Raw genomic sequence first — 17441 nt, 5'->3', positions numbered from 1 at the left:
CCCCCAAAAAATTGAAAAATCCACCCAAAACCTAAAAAAATTGAAATTTTTATATGGAAAACTTCTTTTGCTCATATCTCCTTAAATATGCGTCCTAGAGCGAAAAGGACTTTAATTCGTGACCACTCCCAAAAAATTGAAAAATCCACCCAAAACCTAAAAAAATTGAAATTTTTATATGAAAAACTTCTTTTGCCCATATCTCCTTAAATATGCGTCCTAGAGCGAAAAGGACTTTAATTCGTGACCACCCCCAAAAAATTGAAAAATCCACCCAAAACCTAAAAAAATTTAAATTTTTATATGAAAAACTTCTTTTGCCCATATCTCCTTAAATATGCGTCCTAGAGCGAAAAGGACTTTAATTCGTGACCACCCCCAAAAAATTGAAAAATCCACCCAAAACCTAAAAAATTGAAATTTTTATATGGAAAACTTCTTTTGCCCATATCTCCTTAAATATGCTTCCTAGAGCGAAAAGGACTTAAATTCGTGACCACCCCAAAAAATTTTAAAATCCACCCAAAACCTAAAATAATTGAAATTTTTATATGAAAAACTTCTTTTGCCCATATCTCCTAAACTAAGCGTCCTAGAGCGAAAAGGACTTTAATTCGTAACCACCCCCAAAAAATTGAAAAATCCACCCAAAACCTAAAAAAATTGAAATTTTTATATGAAAACCTTCTTTTGCCCATATCTCCTTAAATATGCGTCCTAGAGCGAAAAGGACTTTAATTCGTGACCACCCCAAAATATTGAAAAATCCACCCAAAACCTAAAAAAAATTGAAATTTTTATATGAAAAACTTCTTTTGCCCATATCTCCTTAAATATGCGTCCTAGAGCGAAAAGGACTTTAATTCGTGACCACCCCCAAAAAATTTAAAAATCCACCCAAAACCTAAAAAAATTGAAATTTTTATATGAAAACCTTCTTTTGCCCATATCTCCTTAAATGTGCGTCCTAGAGCGAAAAGGACTTTAATTCGTGACCACCCCCAAAAAATTGAAAAATCCACCCAAAACCTAAAAAAATTGAAATTTTTATATGGAAAACTTCTTTTGCCCATATCTTCTTAAATATGCGTCCTAGAGCGAAAAGGACTTTAATTCGTGACCACCCTCAAACAATTGAAAAATCCACCCAATACCTAAAAAAATTGAAATTTTTTATATGAAAAATTTCTTTTGCCCATATCTCCTTAAATATGCGTCCTAGAGCGAAAAGGACTTTAATTCGTGACCACCCCCAAAAAATTGCAAAATCCACCCAAAACCTAAAAAAATTGAAATTTTTATATGAAAAACTTCTTTTGCCCATATCTCCTTAAATATGCGTCCTAGAGCGAAAAGGACTTTAATTCGTGACCACCCCCAAAAAATTGAAAAATCCACCCAAAACCTAAAAAAATTTAAATTTTTATATGAAAAACTTTTTTTGCCCATATCTCCTTAAATATGCGTCCTAGAGCGAAAAGGACTTTAATTCGTGACCACCCCCAAAAAATTGAAAAATCCACCCAAAACCTAAAAAATTGAAATTTTTATATGAAAAACTTCTTTTGCCCATATCTCCTTAAATATGCGTCCTAGAGCGAAAAGGACTTTAATTCGTGACCACCCCCAAAAAATTGAAAAATCCACCCAAAACCTAAAAAAATTGAAATTTTTATATGGAAAACTTCTTTTGCTCATATCTCCTTAAATATGCGTCCTAGAGCGAAAAGGACTTTAATTCGTGACCACCCCAAAAAATTGAAAAATCCACCCAAAACCTAAAAAAATTGAAATTTTTATATGAAAAACTTCTTTTGCCCATATCTCCGAAACTAAGCGTCCTAGAGCGAAAAGGACTATAATTAGTGACCACCCCCAAAAAATTGAAAAATCCACCCAAAACCTAAAAAAATTGAAGTTTTTATATGAAAAACTTCTTTTGCCCATATCTCCTTAAATATGCGTCCTAGAGCGAAAAGGACTTTAATTCGTGACCACCCCCAAAAAATTGAAAAATCCACCCAAAACCTAAAAAAATTGAAATTTTTATATGGAAAACTTCTTTTGCCCATATCTCCTTAAATATGCGTCCTAGAGCGAAAAGGACTTTAATTCGTGACCACCCCCAAAAAATTGAAAAATCCACCCAAAACCTAAAAAAATTGAAATTTTTATATGAAAAACTTCTTTTGCCCATATCTCCTTAAATATGCGTCCTAGAGCGAAAAGGACTTTAATTCGTGACCACCCCCAAAAAATTGAAAAATCCACCCAAAACCTAAAAAAATTGAAATTTTTATATGAAAAACTTCTTTTGCCCATATCTTCTTAAATATGCGTCCTAAAGCGAAAAGGACTTTAATTCGTGACCACCCTCAAACAATTGAAAAATCCACCCAATACCTAAAAAAATTGAAATTTTTTATATGAAAAATTTATTTTGCCCATATCTCCTTAAATATGCGTCCTAGAGCGAAAAGGACTTTAATTCGTGACCACCCCCAAAAAATTGCAAAATCCACCCAAAACCTAAAAAAATTGAAATTTTTATATGAAAAACTTCTTTTGCCCATATCTCCTTAAATATGCGTCCTAGAGCGAAAAGGACTTGAATTCGTGACCACCCCCAAAAAATTGAAAAATCCACCCAAAACCTAAAAAAATTTAAATTTTTATATGAAAAACTTCTTTTGCCCATATCTCCTTAAATATGCGTCCTAGAGCGAAAAGGACTTTAATTCGTGACCACCCCCAAAAAATTGAAAAATCCACCCAAAACCTAAAAAATTGAAATTTTTACATGAAAAACTTCTTTTGCCCATATCTCCTTAAATATGCGTCCTAGAGCGAAAAGGACTTTAATTCGTGACCACCCCCAAAAAATTGAAAAATCCACCCAAAACCTAAAAAAATTGAAATTTTTATATGAAAAACTTCTTTTGCCCATATCTCCTTAAATATGCGTCCTAGAGCGAAAAGGACTTTAATTCGTGACCACCCCCAAAAAATTGAAAAATCCACCCAAAACCTAAAAAATTGAAATTTTTACATGAAAAACTTCTTTTGCCCATATCTCCTTAAATATGCGTCCTAGAGCGAAAAGGACTTTAATTCGTGACCACCCCCAAAAAATTGCAAAATCCACCCAAAACCTAAAAAAATTGAAATTTTTATATGAAAAACTTCTTTTGCCCATATCTCCTTAAATATGCGTCCTAGAGCGAAAAGGACTTGAATTCGTGACCACCCCCAAAAAATTGAAAAATCCACCCAAAACCTAAAAAAATTTAAATTTTTATATGAAAAACTTCTTTTGCCCATATCTCCTTAAATATGCGTCCTAGAGCGAAAAGGACTTTAATTCGTGACCACCCCCAAAAAATTGAAAAATCCACCCAAAACCTAAAAAATTGAAATTTTTACATGAAAAACTTCTTTTGCCCATATCTCCTTAAATATGCGTCCTAGAGCGAAAAGGACTTTAATTCGTGACCACCCCCAAAAAATTGAAAAATCCACCCAAAACCTAAAAAATTGAAATTTTTACATGAAAAACTTCTTTTGCCCATATCTCCTTAAATATGCGTCCTAGAGCGAAAAGGACTTTAATTCGTGACCACCCTCAAATAATTGAAAAATCCACCCAATACCTAAAAAAATTGAAATTTTTTATATGAAAAATTTATTTTGCCCATATCTCCTTAAATATGCGTCCTAGAGCGAAAAGGACTTTAATTCGTGACCACCCCCAAAAAATTGCAAAATCCACCCAAAACCTAAAAAAATTGAAATTTTTATATGAAAAACTTCTTTTGCCCATATCTCCTTAAATATGCGTCCTAGAGCGAAAAGGACTTGAATTCGTGACCACCCCCAAAAAATTGAAAAATCCACCCAAAACCTAAAAAAATTTAAATTTTTATATGAAAAACTTCTTTTGCCCATATCTCCTTAAATATGCGTCCTAAAGCGAAAAGGACTTTAATTCGTGACCACCCCCAAAAAATTGAAAAATCCACCCAAAACCTAAAAAAATTGAAATTTTAAATGAAAAACTTCTTTTGCCCATATCTCCTTAAATATGCGTCCTAGAGCGAAAAGGACTTTAATTCGTGACCACCCCCAAAAAATTGAAAAATCCACCCAAAACCTAAAAAAATTGAAATTTTTATATGGAAAACTTCTTTTGCCCATATCTTCTTAAATATGCGTCCTAGAGCGAAAAGGACTTTAATTCGTGACCACCCTCAAACAATTGAAAAATCCACCCAATACCTAAAAAAATTGAAATTTTTTATATGAAAAATTTCTTTTGCTCATATCTCCTTAAATATGCGTCCTAGAGCGAAAAGGACTTTAATTCGTGACCACCCCCAAAAAATTGAAAAATCCACCCAAAACCTAAAAAAATTGAAATTTTTATATGAAAAACTTCTTTTGCCCATATCTCCTAAACTAAGCGTCCTAGAGCGAAAAGGACTATAATTAGTGACCACCCCAAAAAATTGAAAAATCCACCCAAAACCTAAAAAAATTGAAATTTTTATATGAAAAACTTCTTTTGCCCATATCTCCTTAAATATGCGTCCTAGAGCGAAAAGGACTTTAATTCGTGACCACCCCCAAAAAATTGAAAAATCCACCCAAAACCTAAAAAAATTGAAATTTTTATATGGAAAACTTCTTTTGCCCATATCTTCTTAAATATGCGTCCTAGAGCGAAAAGGACTTTAATTCGTGACCACCCTCAAACAATTGAAAAATCCACCCAATACCTAAAAAAATTGAAATTTTTTATATGAAAAATTTCTTTTGCCCATATCTCCTTAAATATGCGTCCTAGAGCGAAAAGGACTTTAATTCGTGACCACCCCCAAAAAATTGCAAAATCCACCCAAGACCTAAAAAAATTGAAATTTTTATATGAAAAACTTCTTTTGCCCATATCTCCTTAAATATGCGTCCTAGAGCGAAAAGGACTTTAATTCGTGACCACCCCCAAAAAATTGAAAAATCCACCCAAAACCTAAAAAAATTGAAGTTTTTATATGAAAAACTTCTTTTGCCCATATCTCCTTAAATATGCGTCCTAGAGCGAAAAGGACTTTAATTCGTGACCACCCCCAAAAAATTGAAAAATCCACCCAAAACCTAAAAAATTGAAATTTTTATATGGAAAACTTCTTTTGCCCATATCTCCTTAAATATGCGTCCTAGAGCGAAAAGGACTTTAATTCGTGACCACCCCCAAAAAATTGAAAAATCCACCCAAAACCTAAAAAAATTGAAATTTTTATATGGAAAACTTCTTTTGCTCATATCTCCTTAAATATGCGTCCTAGAGCGAAAAGGACTTTAATTCGTGACCACCCCCAAAAAATTGAAAAATCCACCCAAAACCTAAAAAAATTGAAATTTTTATATGAAAAACTTCTTTTGCCCATATCTCCTAAACTAAGCGTCCTAGAGCGAAAAGGACTATAATTAGTGACCACCCCAAAAAATTGAAAAATCCACCCAAAACTCCATATCTCCATATCTCCTTAAATATGCGTCCTAGAGCGAAAAGGACTTTAATTCGTGACCACCCCCAAAAATTGAAAAATCCACCCAAAACCTAAAAAAATTGAAATTTTAAATGAAAAACTTCTTTTGCCCATATCTCCTTAAAAATGCTTCCTAGAGCGAAAAGGACTTAAATTCGTGACACCCCAAAAAATTTTAAAATCCACCCAAAACCTAAAATAATTGAAATTTTTATATGAAAAACTTCTTTTTCCCATATCTCCTAAACTAAGCGTCCTGGAGCGAAAAGGACTTTAATTCGTGACCACCCCCAAAAAATTGAAAAATCCACCCAAAACCTAAAAAAATTTAAATTTTTATACGAAAAACTTCTTTTGCCCATATCTCCTTAAATATGCGTCCTAGGGCGAAAAGGACTTTAATTCGTGACCACCCCAAAAAATTGAAAAATCCACCCAAAACCTAAAAAAATTGAAATTTTTATATGAAAAACTTCTTTTGCCCATATCTCCTAAACTAAGCGTCCTAGAGCGAAAAGGACTATAATTAGTGACCACCCCAAAAAATTGAAAAATCCACCCAAAACTCCATATCTCCATATCTCCTTAAATATGCGTCCTAGAGCGAAAATGACTTTAATTCGTGACCACCCCCAAAAAATTGCAAAATCCACCCAAAACCTAAAAAAATTGAAATTTTTATATGAAAAACTTCTTTTGCCCATATCTCCTTAAATATGCGTCCTAGAGCGAAAAGGACTTTAATTCGTGACCACCCCCAAAAATTGAAAAATCCACCCAAAACCTAAAAAAATTTAAATTTTAAATGAAAAACTTCTTTTGCCCATATCTCCTTAAAAATGCTTCCTAGAGCGAAAAGGACTTAAATTCGTGACACCCCAAAAAATTGAAAAATCCACCCAAAACCTAAAAAAATTGAAATTTTTATATGAAAAACTTCTTTTGCCCATATCTCCTAAACTAAGCGTCCTAGAGCGAAAAGGACTATAATTAGTGACCACCCCAAAAAATTGAAAAATCCACCCAAAACTCCATATCTCCATATCTCCTTAAATATGCGTCCTAGAACGAAAAGGACTTTAATTCGTGACCACTCCCAAAAAATTGAAAAATCCACCCAAAACCTAAAAAAATTGAAATTTTTATATGAAAAACTTCTTTTGCCCATATCTCCTTAAAAATGCTTCCTAGAGCGAAAAGGACTTAAATTCGTGACACCCCAAAAAATTTTAAAATCCACCCAAAACCTAAAATAATTGAAATTTTTATATGAAAAACTTCTTTTTCCCATATCTCCTAAACTAAGCGTCCTGGAGCGAAAAGGACTTTAATTCGTGACCACCCCCAAAAAATTGAAAAATCCACCCAAAACCTAAAAAAATTTAAATTTTTATACGAAAAACTTCTTTTGCCCATATCTCCTTAAATATGCGTCCTAGGGCGAAAAGGACTTTAATTCGTGACCACCCCCAAAAAATTGAAAAATCCACCCAAAACCTAAAAAAAATGAAATTTTTATATGAAAACCTTCTTTTGCCCATATCTCCTTAAATATGCGTCCTAGAGCGACCACCCCCAAAAAATTGAAAAATCCACCCAAAACCTAAAAAAATTGAAATTTTTATATGAAAAACTTCTTTTGCCCATATCTCCTTAAAAATGCTTCCTAGAGCGAAAAGGACTTAAATTCGTGACACCCCAAAAAATTTTAAAATCCACCCAAAACCTAAAATAATTGAAATTTTTATATGAAAAACTTCTTTTTCCCATATCTCCTAAACTAAGCGTCCTGGAGCGAAAAGGACTTTAATTCGTGACCACCCCCAAAAAATTGAAAAATCCACCCAAAACCTAAAAAAATTTAAATTTTTATACGAAAAACTTCTTTTGCCCATATCTCCTTAAATATGCGTCCTAGGGCGAAAAGGACTTTAATTCGTGACCACCCCCAAAAAATTGAAAAATCCACCCAAAACCTAAAAAAAATGAAATTTTTATATGAAAACCTTCTTTTGCCCATATCTCCTTAAATATGCGTCCTAGAGCGACCACCCCCAAAAAATTGAAAAATCCACCCAAAACCTAAAAAAATTGAAATTTTTATACGAAAAACTTCTTTTGCCCATATCTCCTTAAATATGCGTCCTAGAGCGAAAAGGACTTTAATTCGTGACCACCCCCAAAAAATTGAAAAATCCACCCAAAACCTAAAAAAATTGAAATTTTTATATGAAAACCTTCTTTTGCCCATATCTCCTTATGGGAAAAGGACTTTAATTCGTGACCACCCTCAAACAATTGAAAAATCCACCCAAAACCTAAAAAAAATTAAAATTTTTATATGAAAAACTTCTTTTGCCCATATCTCCTTAAATATGCCTCCTAGAGCGAAAAGGACTTTAATTCGTGACCACCCCCAAAAAATTGAAAAATCCACCCAAAACCTAAAAAAATTGAAATTTTTATATGGAAAACTTCTTTTGCCCATATCTTCTTAAATATGCGTCCTAGAGCGAAAATGACTTTATTTCGTGACCACCCTCAAACAATTGAAAAATCCACCCAATACCTAAAAAAATTGAAATTTTTTATATGAAAAATTTCTTTTGCCCATATCTCCTTAAATATGCGTCCTAGAGCGAAAATGACTTTAATTCGTGACCACCCCCAAAAAATTGCAAAATCCACCCAAAACCTAAAAAAATTGAAATTTTTATATGAAAAACTTCTTTTGCCCATATCTCCTTAAATATGCGTCCTAGAGCGAAAAGGACTTTAATTCGTGACCACCCCCAAAAAATTGAAAAATCCACCCAAAACCTAAAAAAATTTAAATTTTTATATGAAAAACTTCTTTTGCCCATATCTCCTTAAATATGCGTCCTAGAACGAAAAGGACTTTAATTCGTGACCACCCCCAAAAAATTGAAAAATCCACCCAAAACCTAAAAAATTGAAATTTTTATATGGAAAACTTCTTTTGCCCATATCTCCTTAAATATGCGTCCTAGAGCGAAAAGGACTTTAATTCGTGACCACCCCCAAAAAATTGAAAAATCCACCCAAAACCTAAAAAAATTGAAATTTTTATATGGAAACTTCTTTTGCTCATATCTCCTTAAATATGCGTCCTAGAGCGAAAAGGACTTTAATTCGTGACCACCCCCAAAAAATTGAAAAATCCACCCAAAACCTAAAAAAATTGAAATTTTTATATGAAAAAGTTCTTTTGCCCATATCTCCTTAAATATGCGTCCTAGAGCGAAAAGGACTATAATTAGTGACCACCCCAAAAAATTGAAAAATCCACCCAAAACCTAAAATATTGAAGTTTTTATATGAAAAACTTCTTTTGCCCATATCTCCTTATATATGCGTCCTAGAGCGAAAAGGACTTTAATTCGTGACCACCCCCAAAAAATTGAAAAATCCACCCAAAACCTAAAAAAATTGAAATTTTAAATGAAAAACTTCTTTTGCCCATATCTCCTTAAATATGCGTCCTAGAGCGAAAAGGACTTTAATTCGTGACCACCCCAAAAAATTGAAAAATCCACCCAAAACCTAAAAAAAATTGAAATTTTTATATGAAAAACTTCTTTTGCCCATATCTCCTAAACTAAGCGTCCTAGAGCGAAAAGGACTTTAATTCGTGACCACCCCCAAAAAATTTAAAAATCCACCCAAAACCTAAAAAAATTGAAATTTTTATATGAAAACCTTCTTTTGCCCATATCTCCTTAAATATGCGTCCTAGAGCGAAAAGGACTTTAATTCGTGACCACCCCAAAAAAATTAAAAAATCCATCCAAAACCTAAAAAAATTGAAATTTTTATATGAAAAACTTCTTTTGCCCATATCTCCTTAAATATGCGTCCTAGAGAGAAAAGGACCACCCCCAAAAAATTGAAAAATCCACCCAAAACCTAAAAAAAAATAAATTTTTATATCTCTTTAAATATGCGTCCTAGAGCGAAAAGGACTTTAATTCGTGACCACCCCCAAAAAATTGAAAAATCCACCCAAAACCTAAAAAAATTGAAATTTTTATATGGAAAACTTCTTTTGCCCATATCTCCTTAAATATGCGTCCTAGAGCGAAAAGGACTTTAATTCGTGACCACCCCCAAAAAATTGAAAAATCCACCCAAAACCTAAAAAAATTGAAATTTTAAATGAAAAACTTCTTTTGCCCATATCTCCTTAAATATGCGTCCTAGAGCGAAAAGGACTTTAATTCGTGACCACCCCCAAAAAATTGAAAAATCCACCCAAAACCTAAAAAAAATTAAATTTTTATATGAAAAACTTCTTTTGCCCATATCTCCTTAAATATGCGTCCTAGAGCGAAAAGGACTTTAATTCGTGACCACCCCCAAAAAGTTGAAAAATCCACCCAAAACCTAACAAAATTGAAATTTTTATATGAAAAACTTCTTTTGCCCATATCTCCTTAAATATGCGTCCTAGAGCGAAAAGGACTTTAATTCGTGACCACCCCAAAATATTGAAAAATCCACCCAAAACCTAAAAAAAATTGAAATTTTTATATGAAAAACTTCTTTTGCCCATATCTCCTTAAATATGAGCGAAAAGGACTTTAATTCGTGACCACCCCCAAAAAATTGAAAAATCCACCCAAAACCTAAAAAAATTGAAATTTTTATATGAAAACCTTCTTTTGCCCATATCTCCTTAAATATGCGTCCTAGAGCGAAAAGGACTTTAATTCGTGACCACCCTCAAACAATTGAAAAATCCACCCAAAACCTAAAAAAATTGAAATTTTTATATGAAAAACTTCTTTTGCCCATATCTCCTAAACTAAGCGTCCTAAAGCGAAAAGGACTATAATTCGTGACCCCCCCAAAAAATTGAAAAATCCACCCAAAACCTAAAAAAATGGAAGTTTTTATATGAAAAACTTCTTTTGCCCATATCTCCTTAAATATGCGTCCTACAGCGAAAAGGACTTTAATTCGTGACCACCCCAAAATATTGAAAAATCCACCCAAAACCTAAAAAAAATTGAAATTTTTATATGAAAAACTTCTTTTGCCCATATCTCCTTAAATATGAGCGAAAAGGACTTTAATTCGTGACCACCCCCAAAAAATTGAAAAATCCACCCAAAACCTAAAAAAATTTAAATTTTTATATGAAAAACTTCTTTTGCCCATATCTCCTTAAATATGCGTCCTAGAGCGAAAAGGACTTAAATTCGTGACCACCCCAAAAAATTTAAAAATCCACCCAAAACCTAAAAAAAAATTTAAATTTTTATATGAAAAACTTCTTTTGCCCATATCTCCTAAACTAAGCGTCCTAGAGCGAAAAGGACTCTAAATCGTGACCACCCCCAAAAAATTGAAATATGAAAAAATTGAAATTTTTATATGAAAACCTTCTTTTGCCCATATCTCCTTAAATATGCGTCCTAGAGCGAAAAGGACTTTAATTCGTGACCACCCCCAAAAAATTTAAAAATCCACCCAAAACCTAAAAAATTGAAATTTTTATATGAAAAACATCTTTTGCCCATATCTCCTTAAATATGCGTCCTAGCGAGAAAGGGATTTTAATTCGTGACCACCCCCAAAAAATTGAAAAATCCACCCAAAACCTAAAAAAAATTAAATTTTTATATGAAAAATTTCTTTTGCCCATATCTCTTTAAATATGCGTCCTAGAGCGAAAAGGACTTTAATTCGTGACCACCCCCAAAAAATTGAAAAATCCACCCAAAACCTAAAAAAATTGAAATTTTTATATGGAAAATTTCTTTTGCCCATATCTCCTTAAATATGCGTCCTAGAGCGAAAAGGACTTTAATTCGTGACCACCCCCAAAAAATTGAAAAATCCACCCAAAACCTAAAGAAATTGAAATTTTAAATGAAAAACTTCTTTTGCCCATATCTCCTTAAATATGCGTCCTAGAGCGAAAAGGACTTTAATTCGTGACCACCCCCAAAAAATTGAAAAATCCACCCAAAACCTAAAAAAATTGAAATTTTTATATGAAAAACTTCTTTTGCCCATATCTCCTTAAATATGCTTCCTAGAGCGAAAAGGACTTAAATTCGTGACCACCCCAAAAAATTTTAAAATCCACCCAAAACCTAAAATAATTGAAATTTTTATATGAAAAACTTCTTTTGCCCATATCTCCTAAACTAAGCGTCCTAGAGCGAAAAGGACTTTAATTCGTGACCACCCCCAAAAAATTGAAAAATCCACCCAAAACCTAAAAAAATTTAAATTTTTATACGAAAAACTTCTTTTGCCCATATCTCCTTAAATATGCGTCCTAGAGCGAAAAGGACTTTAATTCGTGACCACCCTCAAACAATTGCAAAATCCACCCAAAACCTAAAAAAAATTGAAATTTTTATATGAAAACCTTCTTTTGCCCATATCTCCTTAAATATGCGTCCTAGAGCGAAAAGGACTTTAATTCGTGACCACCCCCAAAAAATTGAAAAATCCACCCAAAACCTAAAAAAATTGAAATTTTTATATGGAAAACTTCTTTTGCCCATATCTCCTTAAATATGCGTCCTAGAGCGAAAAGGACTTTAATTCGTGACCACCCCCAAAAAATTGAAAAATCCACCCAAAACCTAAAAAAATTGAAATTTTTATATGGAAAACTTCTTTTGCCCATATCTCCTTAAATATGCGTCCTAGAGCGAAAAGGACTTTAATTCGTGACCACCCCCAAAAAATTGAAAAATCCACCCAAAACCTAAAAAAATTGAAATTTTAAATGAAAAACTTCTTTTGCCCATATCTCCTTAAATATGCGTCCTAGAGCGATAAGGACTTTATTCGTGACCACCCCAAAAAAATTGAAAAATCCACCCAAAACCTAAAAAAATTTAAATTTTTATATGAAAAACTTCTTTTGCCCATATCTCCTTAAATATGCGTCCTAGAGCGAAAAGGACTTTAATTCGTGACCACCCCAAAATATTGAAAAATCCACCCAAAACCTAAAAAAAATTGAAATTTTTATATGAAAAACTTCTTTTGCCCATATCTCCTTAAATATGAGCGAAAAGGACTTTAATTCGTGACCACCCCCAAAAAATTGAAAAATCCACCCAAAACCTAAAAAATTTAAATTTTTATATGAAAAACTTCTTTTGCCCATATCTCCTTAAATATGCGTCCTAGAGCGAAAAGGACTTAAATTCGTGACCACCCCAAAAAATTTAAAAATCCACCCAAAACCTAAAAAAAAATTAAATTTTTATATGAAAAACTTCTTCTGCCCATATCTCCTAAACTAAGCGTCCTAGAGCGAAAAGGACTTTAAATCGTGACCACCCCCAAAAAATTGAAATATGAAAAAATTGAAATTTTTATATGAAAACCTTCTTTTGCCCATATCTCCTTAAATATGCGTCCTAGAGCGAAAAGGACTTTAATTCGTGACCACCCCCAAAAAATTTAAAAATCCACCCAAAACCTAAAAAATTGAAATTTTTATATGAAAAACATCTTTTGCCCATATCTCCTTAAATATGCGTCCTAGCGAGAAAGGGATTTTAATTCGTGACCACCCCCAAAAAATTGAAAAATCCACCCAAAACCTAAAAAAAATTAAATTTTTATATGAAAAATTTCTTTTGCCCATATCTCTTTAAATATGCGTCCTAGAGCGAAAAGGACTTTAATTCGTGACCACCCCCAAAAAATTGAAAAATCCACCCAAAACCTAAAAAAATTGAAATTTTTATATGGAAAATTTCTTTTGCCCATATCTCCTTAAATATGCGTCCTAGAGCGAAAAGGACTTTAATTCGTGACCACCCACAAAAAATTGAAAAATCCACCCAAAACCTAAAAAAATTGAAATTTTAAATGAAAAACTTCTTTTGCCCATATCTCCTTAAATATGCGTCCTAGAGCGAAAAGGACTTTAATTCGTGACCACCCCCAAAAAATTGAAAAATCCACCCAAAACCTAAAAAAATTGAAATTTTTATATGAAAAACTTCTTTTGCCCATATCTCCTTAAATATGCTTCCTAGAGCGAAAAGGACTTAAATTCGTGACCACCCCAAAAAATTTTAAAATCCACCCAAAACCTAAAATAATTGAAATTTTTATATGAAAAACTTCTTTTGCCCATATCTCCTAAACTAAGCGTCCTAGAGCGAAAAGGACTTTAATTCGTGACCACCCCCAAAAAATTTAAAAATCCACCCAAAACCTAAAAAAATTTAAATTTTTATACGAAAAACTTCTTTTGCCCATATCTCCTTAAATATGCGTCCTAGAGCGAAAAGGACTTTAATTCGTGACCACCCTCAAACAATTGCAAAATCCACCCAAAACCTAAAAAAAATTGAAATTTTTATATGAAAACCTTCTTTTGCCCATATCTCCTTAAATATGCGTCCTAGAGCGAAAAGGACTTTAATTCGTGACCACCCCCAAAAAATTGAAAAATCCACCCAAAACCTAAAAAAATTGAAATTTTTATATGGAAAACTTCTTTTGCCCATATCTCCTTAAATATGCGTCCTAGAGCGAAAAGGACTTTAATTCGTGACCATCCCCAAAAAATTGAAAAATCCACCCAAAACCTAAAAAAATTGAAATTTTTATATGGAAAACTTCTTTTGCCCATATCTCCTTAAATATGCGTCCTAGAGCGAAAAGGACTTTAATTCGTGACCACCCCCAAAAAATTGAAAAATCCACCCAAAACCTAAAAAAATTGAAATTTTAAATGAAAAACTTCTTTTGCCCATATCTCCTTAAATATGCGTCCTAGAGCGATAAGGACTTTATTCGTGACCACCCCAAAAAAATTGAAAAATCCACCCAAAACCTAAAAAAATTTAAATTTTTATATGAAAAACTTCTTTTGCCCATATCTCCTTAAATATGCGTCCTAGAGCGAAAAGGACTTAAATTCGTGACCACCCCAAAAAATTTAAAAATCCACCCAAAACCTAAAAAAATTGAAATTTTTATATGAAAACCTTCTTTTGCCCATATCTCCTTAAATATGCGTCCTAGAGCGAAAAGGACTTTAATTCGTGACCACCCCCAAAAAATTTAAAAATCCACCCAAAACCTAAAAAATTGAAATTTTTATATGAAAAACATCTTTTGCCCATTTCTCCTTAAATATGCGTCCTAGAGAGAAAGGGATTTTAATTCGTGACCACCCCCAAAAAATTGAAAAATCCACCCAAAACCTAAAAAAAATTAAATTTTTATATGAAAAATTTCTTTTGCCCATATCTCTTTAAATATGCGTCCTAGAGCGAAAAGGACTTTAATTCGTGACCACCCCCAAAAAATTGAAAAATCCACCCAAAACCTAAAAAAATTGAAATTTTTATATGGAAAATTTCTTTTGCCCATATCTCCTTAAATATGCGTCCTAGAGCGAAAAGGACTTTAATTCGTGACCACCCCCAAAAAATTGAAAAATCCACCCAAAACCTAAAAAAATTGAAATTTTAAATGAAAAACTTCTTTTGCCCATATTTCCTTAAATATGCGTCCTAGAGCGAAAAGGACTTTAATTCGTGACCACCCCCAAAAAATTGAAAAATCCACCCAAAACCTAAAAAAATTGAAATTTTTATATGAAAAACTTCTTTTGCCCATATCTCCTTAAATATGCTTCCTAGAGCGAAAAGGACTTAAATTCGTGACCACCCCAAAAAATTTTAAAATCCACCCAAAACCTAAAATAATTGAAATTTTTATATGAAAAACTTCTTTTGCCCATATCTCCTAAACTAAGCGTCCTAGAGCGAAAAGGACTTTAATTCGTGACCACCCCCAAAAAATTGAAAAATCCACCCAAAACCTAAAAAAATTGAAATTTTTATACGAAAAACTTCTTTTGCCCATATCTCCTTAAATATGCGTCCTAGAGCGAAAAGGACTTTAATTCGTGACCACCCCCAAAAAATTGAAAAATCCACCCAAAACCTAAAAAAATTGAAATTTTTATATGAAAACCTTCTTTTGCCCATATCTCCTTAAATATGCGTCCTAGAGCGAAAAGGACTTTAATTCGTGACCACCCTCAAACAATTGAAAAATCCACCCAAAACCTAAAAAAAATTGAAATTTTTATATGAAAACCTTCTTTTGCCCATATCTCCTTAAATATGCGTCCTAGAGCGAAAAGGACTTTAATTCGTGACCACCCCCAAAAAATTGAAAAATCCACCCAAAACCTAAAAAAATTGAAATTTTTATATGGAAAACTTCTTTTGCTCATATCTCCTTAAATATGCGTCCTAGAGCGAAAAGGACTTTAATTCGTGACCACCCCCAAAAAATTGAAAAATCCACCCAAAACCTAAAAAAATTGAAATTTTTATATGGAAAACTTCTTTTGCCCATATCTCCTTAAAAATGCGTCCTAGAGCGAAAGGACTTTAATTCGTGACCACCCCCAAAAAATTGAAAAATCCACCCAAAACCTAAAAAAATTGAAATTTTTATATGAAAAACTTCTTTTGTCCATATCTCCTTAAATATGCGTCCTAGAGCGAAAAGGACTTAAATTCGTGACCACCCCAAAAAATTGAAAAATCCACCCAAAACCTAAAAAAAATTGAAATTTTTATATGAAAAACTTCTTTTGCCCATATCTCCTAAACTAAGCGTCCTAGAGCGAAAAGGACTTTAATTCGTGACCACCCCCAAAAATTTAAAAAATCCACCCAAAACCTAAAAAAATTGAAATTTTTATATGAAAAACTTCTTTTGCCCATATCTCCTTAAATATGCGTCCTAGAGAGAAAAGGACCACCCCCAAAAAATTGAAAAATCCACCCAAAACCTAAAAAAAAATTAAATTTTTATATGAAAAATTTCTTTTGCCCATATCTCTTTAAATATGCGTCCTAGAGCGAAAAGGTCTTTAATTCGTGACCACCCCCAAAAAATTAAAAAATCCATCCAAAACCTAAAAAAATTGAAATTTTTATATGAAAAACTTCTTTTGCCCATATCTCCTTAAATATGCGTCCTAGAGAGAAAAGGACCACCCCCAAAAAATTGAAAAATCCACCCAAAACCTAAAAAAAATAAAATTTTATATGAAAAATTTCTTTTGCCCATATCTCTTTAAATATGCGTCCTAGAGCGAAAAGGACTTTAATTCGTGACCACCCCCAAAAAATTGAAAAATCCACCCAAAACCTAAAAAAATTGAAATTTTTATATGGAAAACTTCTTTTGCCCATATCTCCTTAAATATGCGTCCTAGAGCGAAAAGGACTTTAATTCGTGACCACCCCCAAAAAATTGAAAAATCCACCCAAAACCTAAAAAAATTGAAATTTTAAATGAAAAACTTCTTTTGCCCATATCTCCTTAAATATGCGTCCTAGAGCGAAAAGGACTTTAATTCGTGACCACCCCCAAAAAATTGAAAAATCCACCCAAAACCTAAAAAAATTGAAATTTTTATATGGAAAACTTCTTTTGCCCATATCTCCTTAAATATGCGTCCTAGAGCGAAAAGGACTTTAATTCGTGACCACCCCCAAAAAATTGAAAAATCCACCCAAAACCTAAAAAAATTGAAATTTTAAATGAAAAACTTCTTTTGCCCATATCTCCTTAAATATGCGTCCTAGAGCGAAAAGGACTTTAATTCGTGACCACCCCCAAAAAATTGAAAAATCCACCCAAAACTAAAAAAAAATTAAATTTTTATATGAAAAACTTCTTTTGCCCATTTCTCCTTAAATATGCGTCCTAGAGCGAAAAGGACTTTAATTCGTGACCACCCCCAAAAAGTTGAAAAATCCACCCAAAACCTAACAAAATTGAAATTTTTATATGAAAAACTTCTTTTGCCCATATCTCCTTAAATATGCGTCCTAGAGCGAAAAGGACTTT

This window comes from Haematobia irritans, chromosome 3 (assembly GCF_050003625.1).
Source record: "Haematobia irritans isolate KBUSLIRL chromosome 3, ASM5000362v1, whole genome shotgun sequence".
Classification (NCBI taxonomy): Eukaryota; Metazoa; Arthropoda; class Insecta; order Diptera; family Muscidae; genus Haematobia; species Haematobia irritans.
The sequence above is the reverse complement of the archived record's forward strand: the minus strand, read 5'-3'. Positions refer to the sequence as shown.